The 14348-nt window shown below is 38.7% G+C and overlaps 1 pseudogene; it reads right to left on the minus strand.

Moving 5' to 3' along the window:
* Nucleotides 1-1979: 1979 nt before the first annotated feature.
* Nucleotides 1980-4680, minus strand: LOC103673276 (annotated as a pseudogene).
* Nucleotides 4681-14348: the final 9668 nt, after the last annotated feature.

Consider the following 14348-nt stretch of genomic DNA (forward strand, 5'->3'; position numbering starts at 1 on the left):
CTGTCCAGTTTTCCCAACAACATTTTTGAAGAGGCTGCCTTATTTTTTTCCCATTGCATATTCTTGCCACCTTTGTCAAAGATTAATTTACCATATAATTTTGAGTTTATTTCTGCATTTTCTATTCTGTTCCATCGATCTATGTGTCTACTTTTATGCCAGTACCATACTGTTTTGATCACTACAGATTTGTAGTATAACCTGAAGTCTAGAATTACGACATTGCCAGTACTGTTTTTCTTTTTCAAGATAGCTTTTGGCTATTTGGGGTCTTTTGTGGTTCCATACAAATTTTAGGATTGTTTGTTCTAGGTCTGTGAAAAAATGCTGTTAGTATTTTGATAGAGATTGCATTAAATGTCTAGATTGCTTAGGTAGTATAGACATTTTAACAATAATTATTCTTCTAACCCATGAGCATGGAATGTCTTTCCATTTGTGTTTTCTTTAATTTCTTTCATGAGTAGTTTTCAGTCTTTCACATTTTTGGTTAAGTTTATTCCTCAACATTTTATTTTTTAGTGTAATTGTAAACGTGATTGATTCCTTAATTTCTCTTTCTGTTGCTTCATTATTGGAGTATAGAAATGCAATAGATTTCTGTACATTGATTTTGTATTCTGTGACTTTACTGAATTTGTTTATCAGTTCTAGCAATTTTTTGGTGGAGTCTTTTAGGTTTTCCATATACAGTATCATGCCATCTTCAAATAGTGAAAATTTTATTTCTTCCTTGCTGATTTAGATGCATTTGATTTCTTTCTGTTGTCTGATTACTGGGGCTAGGACTTCCAATACTGTGTTGAATAAAAGTGAGAATGGACATCCCTGTCTTATTCCTGACAGTAGAGTAAAGCTCTCAGTATTTCTCCATTTAGGATAATGTCAGCTGTGGGTTTTTCATATACAGCTTTTATTATGTTGAGGTATATTCCCTCTAAACCTACTTTGTTCAAGATTTTTAATCATGAATGGATATTGTACTTGCCAAATGCTGTTTCTCTGTCTGTTGAAATGAGCATATGGTTTTTACCCTTTCTTTTATTAATGTGGTGTATCCTGTTGATTGATTTGTGCATATTGAAGCACCCTCACAATCCAGGAATGAATCCCTTTTGATCGTGGTGAATGACTTTCTCAATGTATTGTTGGATTAGGTAGCTTTGCTATTTTGTTAAGGATTTTTGTATCTATGTTCATCAGAGATATTGACCTATAGTTCTCTCTCTCTCTCTCTCTCTTTTTTTTTTTTTTTTGTGGTGTCTTTATCTGGTTTTGGTATCAGGGTAATGTTGGCTTCATAGAATAAATTTGGAAGCTTTCCTTCCTCTTCTATTTTTTGGACTAGTTTGAGAAGAATAGGTATTATCTCTTCTTTAAATGTTTGGTTGAACTCACCTGTGAAACTGGTTCTGGACCTTTGTTTTTTGAGAGTTTTTTTTATTACTGATTCAACTTCTTTGCTGGTTGCTGGTCTGTTCAAATTTTCTACTTCTTGTTTCAGTTTTGGTGATTTATATATTTCTAGGAATTAATCTATTTCTTCTTGGTTGTCCAATTTGTTGGCATTTGTGGTTGTTTCTGGAGGTTTCCCCTGATCCTTTCTTGTCTTTCTCTCTTTCATGTTTTGCTGATTTTCCTTTGTGATATATTTGGATTACTTTCTCTTCATTCTTTGATTGTTTATTAGTGGTTTTCAATATATGGCTACCATTAAATTTGTATATAACCTCTTCTGCATATAGCAGTCTATATTAAGTTGATGGTCATTTAAATTTGAACCCATTCTTTTCTCCTTTCTTCTCCATGATTTGGGTATATGTTATTTTATTTTATTCCTTTTTTTGTGAATTCTTTTTCTATTTTTTTTACAGAAATATTCATTTTTACTGTTTTTGTGTTCTCTACCTTTATACCATCACTTTTGGTCTCTCCTTTCCACTCAAAGAGTCCCCTTTAATATTTCTTGCAGGGCTGGTTTAGTGGTCATGAACTCCTTTAGTTTTTGTTTGTCTGGGAAACTGTTTATTTCTCCTGTTCTGAATGATAGCCTTGTTTCATAGAGCATTCTTGGCTGCACGTTTTTTCCACTCAGCACTTCGAATATATCATGCTACTCTCTTCAGCTTAACAAATTTCTGCTGAAAAATCTTCTAATCTTAAGGATTTTCCTTTGTAAGTTAATGACTTCTTTTGTCTTGCCGCTTTTAAGATTTTTCTCTTTATCACTATATTTTGTAAATTTAATTGAGACATGTCTTGGTGCGGGCCTGCTTTTGTTGATTTTGATGAGAGTTCCCTGTGCCTTTTGGATTTGGATGTCTATTTCCTTCCCCAGATTAGGGAAGTTTTCATCTGTTATTTTTTTAAGTAATTTTTCTGCCCCTTCTCTCTCTTCTTCTGGGACTCTTATGAATGTTATTACATTTGATGGAGTTACCGAGTTCCCTGTCTCTTCTGTTTTAGCATAATTCTTCCTCTTTTTGGTTCAGCTTCATTGCTTTCCATTACTTTGTCTTCTAGATGATTAATTCGTTTCTCTGATTCTTCCAACCTGCTGTTCATTGCATCGAGCATCTTTCTAATCTCATTTATGGCATTCTTCATCTCTCTCCCTTTTCTTAATGGATCAGTTATTTAATTAGGTTCTTTGTAAGAAATTCAGAACACCAATTTGTGAGGGATAAACTCCATTTGTGAGAGAAAACACAGAGGTAGCCCTGAAGCTGAGGAACAGCTTTGATTTTGGGCACTATTTGTGAGTCCATAACTTTCTTTTCTTTTTCTTTTTTTCTTTTCTTCTTCTTCTTCTTTTTTTTTTTTTTTTTTTTTGAGGGAGAGAGAGAGAGAGCACACACACAAACAGAGGGAGAAGAGTCCATAGCTTTCTAATCAACCTTGCACTGCTCTGTAATCTCATATTTCTCTGTGTTAAAGATCTCACCTTCCTGGTGTCTGGATTTATTCAGCTTCTTCTTGTTGAAGTAAGCATCAGTGAGATGTTTGGAGATTTTCATACTGCTGATATCAATTTTGGTGGAAGTGGTAATGACAAATTTCTGGTTTGCTCTATGCAGAGGAACTCAGTTGAGAGTCAGACGTCCAGTCACAAGTAGCAAGCCCCTACTTAGTTGCTTCAGGAAAACCACTCTCTTGCCTCTGTGGCGCCCGGTGAGGATGATCAAAATGGTCCCAGGAGTGATGCTAGCTCATAATTTTCTCAATGCTGAGAGAAAGGTTTTTTTGCCATGGCTCAATAGCTTTCAAGGCACATCTTCAGTAGGATAATACTTAGGCATTTCGTAAAGTTTAACCACTCATGTACCACCTTCTTGTCACTACCAATTGGTTTTGTGACAGTAGCAAGAACTTTCTCCTTCTTTTTCTTTTCAACCCTGGACTTAGCTGCTGAATACTCCTCTTGTACATGGCCTTTTTGGAATACATAGCCGATCAGGAATATCTGCCTATTCCTCTGTCTAGGACAGGGTTACTGATGCAGTGGTGCTTCCCCTTCTTTGGCCTCTTAGCCTTGAGGTTACCCTTCTTAACCTTTCCACAAGCATCAGTCTTCTTAGTTCCAGGTTTCTTCTCCTTAGTATCTGGTTTCTCAGCTTTTTTACCTGCCATCCCCTTCATGTCCCACCATAAACTGAAGTGAGAGAAATTAAGCATCTGGGAGGCCTCTTAGTCTCAGCATGTCTGATCCCTGCAGGTGTCCACTTGACACCCTCCTGGTTCAGATGGTGAAGGATTGGGGGTCCCGAAATTGAGTCTTGCAGAGAGGTCACCATTCTTGCCTTGTAAGATGGGAAAGCACAATCTTCATCTTGGATTCTTTTTTAACTCTTCTGTCTCTGTGGTAATGTCTCACTGATGTCTTCTATTCTTTTCTCAAGTCCAATGAATATCGTTATGACCATTGCTTTAAATTCTCCATCAGGCATGTTACTTATATCTGATTTGCTTAGATCTCTGGTTGTGGTCTTATCTTGTTCTTCCATTTGGGGTAAATTCCTCTATCTCACATTTTGTCTAAGTCTCTGCCTGCTTCTCTGTGTTAGAAAAGCAAGTTATGTCTCCTGTTCCTGAAAATAATGACCTTATGAAGAAGAGGTGATGTAGTGCCCAGGAACTGGCACTTCCGTGAGTGTCCCCAGTGTCCCCAGTGTATTACATGCACTGCCCTTGTGTTCTGGCTGCTCTATCCTTTAGGCCAGTCATCTGCAGAGGTCCTCCTTGGTTACTGTGGGCAGTGTTCAGTCACTTGCCCGAATGTGATGAGTTTTAACTAGGTGTGCTCTGGTCTGCTTGTGAAATGTGACCAGTCACCAACTCCACTGAAAATGAGGCCCAGCAAAACTCTCTGGTCAGGAGATATGGTTGGGCAGGGGCTTGTGCTGGTCTTCTGGGGGAGGGGCCCACCACACAGACTGAGAAGGACTGTTCCACTGGAGAGCAGGGGTGTGGGGCTTAGTGTAAGCAAGTTAGGCAGTCAGTGTCCATACTGCACTGCTTCCTGCAGGTGTCTCTGTGTTTATGCTGAGGAGCAGGGGAGGGAAATAGGGAAATGGCACTGGCAAGCTTTTTTGTTCCCGGAGAGGTCTGTGAATGCTGCCTCTCAGGGACATGCTCCAAGAAGAGCAAATAATCTCCCCACTTTGTGCCCCAGGTGCTCTTCAGATCACTGTTTCCACACTGTCTGACCCTGGGTTGTTTACCTGCCTTCTCTCCAGGGCAGCACAGTGCCTTCCAGGCTCCATCCCAGCCAACCCTGCTGACCTTTAAAACTCCAGGCTTTAAACCTCCTATTTGCAAGAACTCACAAAATTCAGCACCTCTCATTTTCCAAGCCAGTGACTATGAGGAAACATTTTCCTTGTGCATTCCCCTGTGCGTTCCTGTCTCTCACCCTTCTCTGCAACCATGGCTCCCTTCCCTCCACAGCAGCCAGGATCTGGTTCTCTCCTAAACCACATCTCCACACTTCCTATCTTCTTTGATGTGGTCTCTTCTTTCCCTTTAGTTGTGGAGTTTGTTCTGCCAGTCTTCAGGTTGATTTCTGGGGTATTTGGGATGATTTGATAGTTATCTGGTTGTATTTGTGGGAGGAGGTGAGCCTTGGGTTTTGCTACTCCACCACCATCTTCCTGTCTCCTTTAATGACCATTATTTTAAATTCTCTCAGGCATATTACTTATCTCCACTTCATTTAGATCTCTTGATGTGATTTTGTCCTGTTTTTTCATTTGGGACGTATTTCTCTGTCTGTTTTTTTTTTTTTTAATCTAACTCTCTGAGTCTATTTCCATGTATTAAGAAAGTAAGCTTCATCTCTTTAGTGGCTTATGAAGAAGAGATTCTATAGTTCCCTGCAGTGCAATGTCTCCTATTCACCAAAACCTGGTGCTTCAGTGGTGTCTCTTATGTGCGTTGCATGTGCCCTATTGTGATGAAGCCAACTTTGCCTTCAGTCCAGTCACCTGTAATGACTTTCTTTGCCTATCGTGGGTGGGATTTGATCCCTGCACGGTTAGTGGACCAATCTGGGGCTGTCTTAGGCTTGACTTCAGTTAGACCAGACTTTTGCCAGAGCTGCAGTAACATAGAACTGCAGGACCCTTTCCCTGTGTTGTTTCCTGAGAAGCTTTTATTGGTGGGCAGAATCTGCGGTCAGATCAGATGTCTGCCCCCAGCCCACTCCTGGGGCTGCACTTAAACGGGTATGTGTGGTTATCTTTCCCTCTCCCCAGGGCAGAAGTCATTTTGGAGTGGTGCTGGACACTCTCTGGGCTGCTTGCATACTGTCAGGCTTACAAAGCCACTTTGGATGGTGTTTCTGGCCAAGGTCATATTGGAGCAGGCAGGTCTGCAGGAGAACATGGGGGTGAGGCACATGGTTTTAGCAAGGTTTGTGCAGGTCTGCGGTGGGAGAGAACCTGGAACCAAGGCCTGACTGGAGGGAGCATGTCAATAGAACAAGAGGGCAGGGCATACTGCTAGCAAGCTAGGTGGAGAGCGTTGGCACTGCACTGGTTTTCACAGGTGTCTATGTATCTAGGCGGGGGTGGGGGGGGTGGGAGTAGGGAATGAAAACCGGAATGAAAATGGCACCCTCCAACTCTTCTGTTCCTGAAGTCTCCCAAAGTTCCCTGTCCTCCAGCATACACTGGGAAATTATTAAATAAATCTCCTCCCCATATATCCCAGACATTTTTCAAACTACTGCTTCTATGCCGTACCTCCCTGGAGCTGTTTGTTGTGCTATCTCTTTAAGAGTGGGGACTCAGTTTTTCTATCTCCCTCCCAGCTCTTCTAGAGCAGAACTCACTGTTTTTATAAAGTTCCACATGTTAAGCCTCACTGATTGGAAAAGCTCCTAAAGCCAGTCCCCTCTGTCCTTCAAAGCCAAATGTTATGAGGATTCGTCTTCCCAGTGTGGGCCCCCAGTGCATGGGGTGCCCTACACATTTCCTCTCCTCTCTCTGAACCTCCCCCTCCCCCCCCGTGTCTTCCCTCCTGTGGACAATCCTGAATACCTGTTTAGTTCCCAACTATGTCTCTACCCTTCCTACCTTCTTTATGTGTTTCTCCATTTAGCTATAAAGAGTCTGTTCCGTCCATTTTCTGATTTATTTACACTAACGTGGGTGTTATCTAGTTGTCCAGGATCCTCCAACTCTGCCATCTTCCCTGGAAGTCTTTTGGTGCCTTTTTTCTTCTAATAAGGTCTCTGCCCCTTTGTTTCTCTCTTCTTCTGGGAGCCCTATAATGCAAATTTTAGTCCATTTGTTATTGTCATATATGTTGCTTAAACTGTGTTCACTTTTATTTTAATTTTTTAATTTTCACCACTCTGGGTGAGTTACTCCACCTTCTCTTCAAGTCAGCTCATCGTTTCTTTTGCTTCATCTAGTTTGTTGTTGACCTACTCTAGTGTAGTTTCAGGTTAGTTATTGCACTCTTTAGTCCGTGACTTCTATTTGATAGTTTCTTATATTTTTCATCTCTTTGTTATAGTTCTTACCTTCTTCATTCGTTCTTCTCCCTAGTCGATCTTTATGACCATTACTTTGAACTCTTTATCAGGTAATTTACTTATCTCCATTTATTAGGGTTCCTCCTTCCCTCCTCCTGGGGTTTTATCTTGTTCTTTCATTTGTAACATATTCCTCTGTTTCACTATTTTGCTTGACTCTCTATTGGTTTCTATACAGTAGATGAAACAGCTATCTCTTCTAGTCTTGAAGGAGTAGCCTTGTATAGGAGATGAAACTCTTCATTCAGCCCTGCCCCAGTTCCTGGTCATCTCTCAAATTTCTGTGCGTGTCCAGGCAGTCCACTATACTTTTAATGGCTCCCAGGAGTTGAGGATGTACCAATACCTGTCAGTGTTCCGCAGATTCAGGCTGACTAAAAACCAGGCCCTCAGGCAGCAGCTCTTAAAAGTATGCGAATATATGTAGTCCTGAGGGTCCACAAGCATAAGCTCTTCTGGCCCCTAGAGGCCAGCAATCTGGAGGTGCATCTGGATGGCAATTACAAAAATTTGGGCTACAGATGAGTGTATAAGTTCCTGTCTAAGAGAAACCAGAAAGCTGGAGAAAAACCAAAGAGGAAGAGTACCAAGATGGTGTCCATAGCCTATGTTCCTTGAGAGCAGCTCCATAGGCCACTAAATGTGTACTAAACCTGAAGTTTGCCTCTCAGTCTGAAGCTCCAGGATGAGCAAAGTGGCCTATTTTAACAGAAAGACTGGGGGGAGGGATGCCTCAGACCACTGTCCGTGCAGTGCTCTGGAGGTGCCAAGAACCATCCCTCCAATTGCCACAGTCCCATGGGACCCAGGAATGCAAGTCCCTTTGGCCACCAGAGCCAGGTGATCAAGGGGTATCCCCCGGACATTGGCTGCAAAAACCAGGTAATAGATGCATATAAAGTTTCCCATGAGGAGACACTGGCACAGAAAGTCTGAGCCCCTAGGTCTGTTGCCCCTTTCTTTGCCCAGAGGGTGATAGCTGCTTAAGAATTCTTCATTGATTACAGTCCTGCGGGATCCATGAGCATAAGTTAGCCCCACTGGCCAGCAGAGCCAGGCTATGTAGAGGTGTGCCACGGCAGCATTCAAAAACATCATGCCCCCAGACAGGGGTATAAACTCCTTTGGGGTGGCACTGATTATTACAGCCTCATGTGACCAGGCATGCAAGCTCCCCTTAACTCTAGAGCCAGGCAGTCAGGAGGCACCCCCTGGGTGGCAGCTGCAAAAATCGGGGCATCAGAAATGTGTAAATGTTCCTTTCTGGGAGACACTGCTACTTTAGAGCACATCAAAGGGACAGTGTAAAGACAAGTGTCCACCAGTCTCCATCCCTGGAGAGGGTTCCTACAGGTTCCTAGGGTTGTGTGTGTGTGTGTTAAAATATGTGCTTAGGGCACTGGTGTGGCTTAGTCAGTTAAGGATTGGACTTTTGATTTCAGCTCAGGTCATGATCTCAGGGTCATGAGATCCAGCCCACTTAAGATTTTTTCTCTCCCTCTCCCCCTCCCCCCACTTTTTCTCTAAAAAATAAAAATAAATAAATAAATATTTTTTTCCCCTCTGGCTGAGATTTTAATATAAGCAGGTGAGCTGGTGGCCCCTGAGATGGTGAGTCCAAGAGCACAGGTCCTTTAAGGGGCATTTCTTAGATCACTACTGTCCTATGGGTCTTGGAATGACAGCCCTGTTGGTTTTCAAATTATTTGGGGGCTCATCTTTCAAGTGAAGGTCTTAAAAGTTGGGGTGCCCGATGTGGGGTTTGAACCCTTTGCTCCTTAGGGAGAAGGTCTGGGGTTTGAGTTCCTTCCAGTTGTGAGTCACCACTACTGAGATTGTTTCCCAGCCTCTCCTACCCACTTTTTCTTCTTTACCCAATGTGTAGTCATCACTTAGCCAGTCTTTAATTTTTTTAAGAGGAAAATTTTCCATATGTAGTTGTAGACTCAGTGTGTCTGTGGGAGGAGGTGAATTCATGATCCTTCTATGTCACTGTCTGTCAGAGCTCAGGGGAAAACTGGCCTCTCCACACTAGACTTAATGCACAGGTACTTAATTGCAGCTTCTGAAAGGAGTTGCAGTCCCTTCTTCTTCTTCTTTTTTTTTTTTTTTTTGACTGAGTAATAATTCCCAATTTCATTAATTACGATTAGAGTATCTTATTTGCATTTCTATTTTCTTGAAAGTTTTAAGGTCTTTTTTGAGCTGATATTGGGTAGTTTTTCATAATTACGTGTGTGCTGGGGAAAATGATACATTTTTTTCATAAGAAACAATTCAATTTATCTATTAGGCTTACATACTGTGTGTCTTTCTTAGGTCTTCTATATCTTTGCTAGTATTTTTGTCCTCTTGATCTATGTAGATCTGAGAAGTGTGTTAAAATCTCTTATTAGTGATTAGTGTACATATCTGTTACTTTTATTTTTGTAGTTTTTGCCTTATGAAAGTTGTTGCTATGAATTGGTTATGGAGATCTTAGAATTATGAAGTGTCCTTCTTTGTTGCATTTGATAATTTTGGTCCTGAATATTACCTTGTTTGACATTAAGACTGCATTTTATCAGAATATGTTATTTGCATTTGTGTGGTACACTTTTTTCCCCAATTCTTTTCATATTTGCTTTGTGAATAAATTTGGTTTATGTGAGCCTCTTATAAACATAAAAATCCAACTCTAGGGTTATGAACCAATATGAAAAATCTTAGTTTCATCAGTAAGCAATCTTTATTTCATCTTTTCTGGTTATTAACATAAATTACATATTTGTATTTGGTTTCAGTTGTCTCATCTTTTTCTGTGTTATATATACTGAAATTTTCACTACATGGATTATTTTATGGTTTTTGCTTTGTTTTGGAATTTAGGAAGACTTATATTTCTTTATAGTGGTATACTTCTATTAATATCTCCTCTTTGAAATCTTTCTTAGTTTCCCCATAAGCAATAAAGAAATTTTTTTCTTTACTCCTTCCTGTATTCTACCTTCCAATTTTATATTATTAATATTATCTTTTGCTTTAATATGTATGATATTAACTGTACTTAATTTATTCTACTTGTTTGTTAGTTGCAAGTGACAACTTTTACTTGCAGATAATACCTGTAAATCTATCAGAATGCCTTATTGTCTATGGATTTTATTTTTTCTTTTTCTTCCCATTTTTATTACCTATATTATTTCTGTATGTTCAGACCCTGTGTTTCTTAATATTATTGTGTCATAATTACGCTTTCTAATATTGGCATTATAGCTAAATATATTTAGTGTTAAACTGCAAATCTTAGGTTGACTCTTCTGAAAGTATTCTATAGCTGCCTACAGCTTATTTTCTATTTTATTTCATAGCTAAGTCTCCTGGGATCAACAGTCTTAAGATTTTTACATGTTAATAACTGTCTATAGTCTTTATACTTGAAGGATAGGTTAGCTGGATATAAAATGTTAACTTGTATTTTTCTTAAACATATTTTTGTTGAGAACTCTAATAGAAATCTAATTTTATTTTCCTTATTAGTAATTGAATTTTTATCCTGTATATTTAAAGAACTTCTTTCCTGAGTTTAAAGTCCAACATTTTCACTAAGTTTGGCCTCAGTCTTATTCATTTGGGACTAAGTTCACAAGTATCCAGTGTGCCCTTTCTCTGGTAGTCTTTATTTCAGGATTTATTACTCCAGCAACTTTTCAAACATGAACAAACATTTACATTATTATCTGACAATATAAGATACATGGAAAAAAACACAAATGACATATCATTCAAGAAATATGTATCCGTTCATTGCCTGTTTGTTCCACAAATCTAGTTATAGTAATGTTAAGATGAGTCTGGTAGTCGGTATTATGTACTATTAAAATGTACAGATACTGGAGTTAAACTGCCTGAATTTAGATACTAGATAGACCTGCTATTTTATTAGCTGTGCAATCTTGGGTGATTTTCTTAAACTTTTTTTCTGCTTCAATTTTATTATTTATAAAATGAAGAAAACAGTATTTCTCCTAACATTTTTGTGAAATTAAATGAGATAACACACAGTGCTTAAACATTAATAAACCTGATACCAAAATGTTAACAGGGACAAAAGTATTCATTTTCATTTCAGATTTTAATGAGCTCCATAGGTTATGGTCATCAGATAATTTCAGTCTTCCAATTGTTTTGTGTAATCACAGAATCCCTTTGTGTAAGGGATATAGTATTAGATAGTGGAAAGTAAATGAACCAGTGCAAAGGAAGTACGACTTCCAATCCTGGAGTTACTATGTGCTTAAATCCATCTATTGGTTATTTGTCAAATGGGCACAATATTTGCACAGACCTCTTGGCTCCATCTTTCCAGGAGCCCATCTTATCCCTTTGCCTGGCTGCCTTGTTCTTATTATAAAAGAATCAGGCTGATTTCTACCTGCTTTGCTGGGGTAGGACCCTCCTAGTGTACATTAGGGCTCATGGAATATCCTTACTAACTTGTAGTTTAATTCTTATTATATACTCTGACAATTTTCTGATTCCATGGCTATTTCCTCCAGAAACAACTTAAGGGTGGAGAGTATATTTTTAAACTAATTTTGATAATGCCTATTTTTTTTGGTTGAACAATATATTTTTGTCAAACTTATATTCCCTAAAGAACAATTATAAGGGTAAAATGGAAAAATAAAAATTAAGTTTTCCTAGAAATGCATTGTGTAAATGTTTAACAATTATAAATAATGAAACCCAGCTTTAGAGATTGAAATTGAAGAAATTATGTCATTCAAAATCTAAATAGATTTATTTATTTATTTTTAAAGATTTTATTTATTTATTTGACAGAGACAGCCAGTGAGAGAGGGAACACAAGCAGGGGGAGTGGGAGAGGAAGAAGCAGGCTCCTAGCGGAGGAGCCTGATGTGGGGCTCGATCCCAGAACGCAGGGATCACGCCCTGAGCCGAAGGCAGACACTTAACGACTGACCCACCCAGGCGCCCCTCTAAATAGATTTAGCACTGTAAATAGAAAAAATCAAGGACATCCACTTTATTTTAACATGCCTTTCGAACCAAACAACATTACTAGCATACTAAATAGCTTTAAAAGGTGTGTTAGCTTTTTAAGAGGCAGGCATATCTTTAAGTGTTGGTTTATCATGTTTTCATTTGTTTGAGAAGCAAACAATAGGCTGTTCATTTTACCTTCCTCTGTGGTATGTATAAACACACCAGAAAGTCTACAGCTTATCTCTGAGCTCCTCAGTGCTGTCCAATTATAAACACAGTTGTAAATATATCTGGCCTGTTAACAAAATCTTATCCTATTAACGTAGGGTATAAAATTTCTATTAGTAAAAAGAGAAAAATATGAAAGCATTATGGATAAAGGTTAAGAAATGTACAGATGAAAATATTTGGAAAATATTAGTGTCAATAATGTGAAATTTATCATTAGCAATTTCCACATCTCATTTGGGTATCTTGTGCATCTCCATCACATCTATAATCGTCATTCTAGTGATGTCCTAGAAGATTGGAGAGATGAGTCTTAGAGAACAATTAGGAGATTATAATAGTTTGATTTGCATTAGCTCCCACAATGGCTCCCTATTCCTTAATAAATAAAGCATAGGTTATTTAATAATTCAAAGATTATTTGCATACTTTGAAAATTTTTCTACTACATTAAATTTGCAGGCTTATAAACCCCAATATCAATTAAATGTTTATCCATTCTTTAATACATAGCTCCATGACTCTTCCCCTTCACTTCTGGCTTATAATTTTCTATAATTATTCTGCCTTATCTCCTGTGTCACAATTGTTTTTCATTCATTCATTTATGAAACACATATTTATTGGGATTCCTATATGTAATGTGCAGTGCTTGGCACTGGGGATTCTATTTGGCGAGTAGAAATACATAGTCCCCGATAACCGATGTGTTCTAGGGAAGTAGTAAGCAGTCAATAGAAGTTAGGTTTCCTCCATTTCTGGTTTTACACTAGACATGCAAAAAATTTTACTCTTTACCACCTCTCTGTCTCCACCCTTTCTTCTTAAAGAATCTGCATTTACCCCTTTTTAAAAAGCCTGCAACCAAAACAACTGCTAAGTAGAGAGTGGACCAGATGACTCCATAATGTAGCCATTTGACCAGACTTATAGTCATGATCCAAGCTCACACAACCCATTTCCTTTTCTAGGATCTTGGAATTTGAAGTCAGAATTGATTTAGTCTTTGTTGGTACTTAAGTTACAGGTTGATAAATAGCAGGAAACCTATGTGGCTAGTCTCTGGTATGTTAACTGAAGAATCAGGGGGAAAGTCATTGTTGAAAGAGAGGAGACTAGCAGAGGCTTGCAGAAAGAAATAGAGAATTGAAGGGACACCTGGGGACTCGGTTAATTATCTGCCTTCGGCTTAGGTCATGATCCCAGGGTCCTAGGGTTGAGCCCCATGTTGGGCTCTGTGCTCAGTGGGAGCCTGCTTCTCCCTCTCCCTCTCCCTCTGCCTTCCACTCCCCTTCCTTGTGCACATGCTCTCTCTCTCTGTCAAATAAATAAATAAAATCTAAAAAAAAAAAAAAAGTAATTTTGGTTCCCAAATGATTACCTTCTTTGGGAGGCTTGGCTACATTTCTGGTATTCTGATACATTTTTCCATTTGCTTAAGTTAAGTGAGTTTGTGTGCTGTGCTACCAAATGTAACTTGACAAATTTATCAGACAGTGTAAAAAAAAATGTGGAATATTAATGACAGTGAAAATTTCTTCATTCAAAGCAGGGGAATGGTTTTACTTATGGATGGATGGTGAAACACTTAATAAACTGTCTCCCATATTTTCTTGGCATACAATAAGACTGAGTCTTATGGGAAAGGCAGTTTACCACCCCCAAAAAGAAAGGTATAGCATTGCAAATATAAGAATCTTCATAAAAAACTCTATCTGCTGTAAACTATCCTAAATTCTGAAATTTCTGATATTCAGAGCAAGAAATCAATTGAATGCTATGTTGAATTGCAGCTGGTGAATTCTCTGCCCTGTTTTGGCCACATCTATCATCAAACTACACAGTTCAGCAAAAAGCCAGGATTCTGACTTTAGGAATGATATGAGGGAGAAGCTGAAGGTAATAGAAGACCTCAATTTTACTAGATTATACCATTTTTTGTGTGTGTGTGTGTGGGCATCTCATGCTAAATAAGCCTGATATGAATTCCTGAAGTATAGTGTCTTCAACACAGTATGAGCCTCGGAGGAATTGGCATTCTTCACATATTACGAGAACAAATTGTAGAATGGTTCATTATTTTCCTGTCTCT

This window comes from Ursus maritimus, unplaced genomic scaffold (genome assembly GCF_017311325.1).
Source record: "Ursus maritimus isolate PB19 unplaced genomic scaffold, ASM1731132v1 scaffold_4, whole genome shotgun sequence".
Lineage (NCBI taxonomy): Eukaryota > Metazoa > Chordata > Mammalia > Carnivora > Ursidae > Ursus > Ursus maritimus.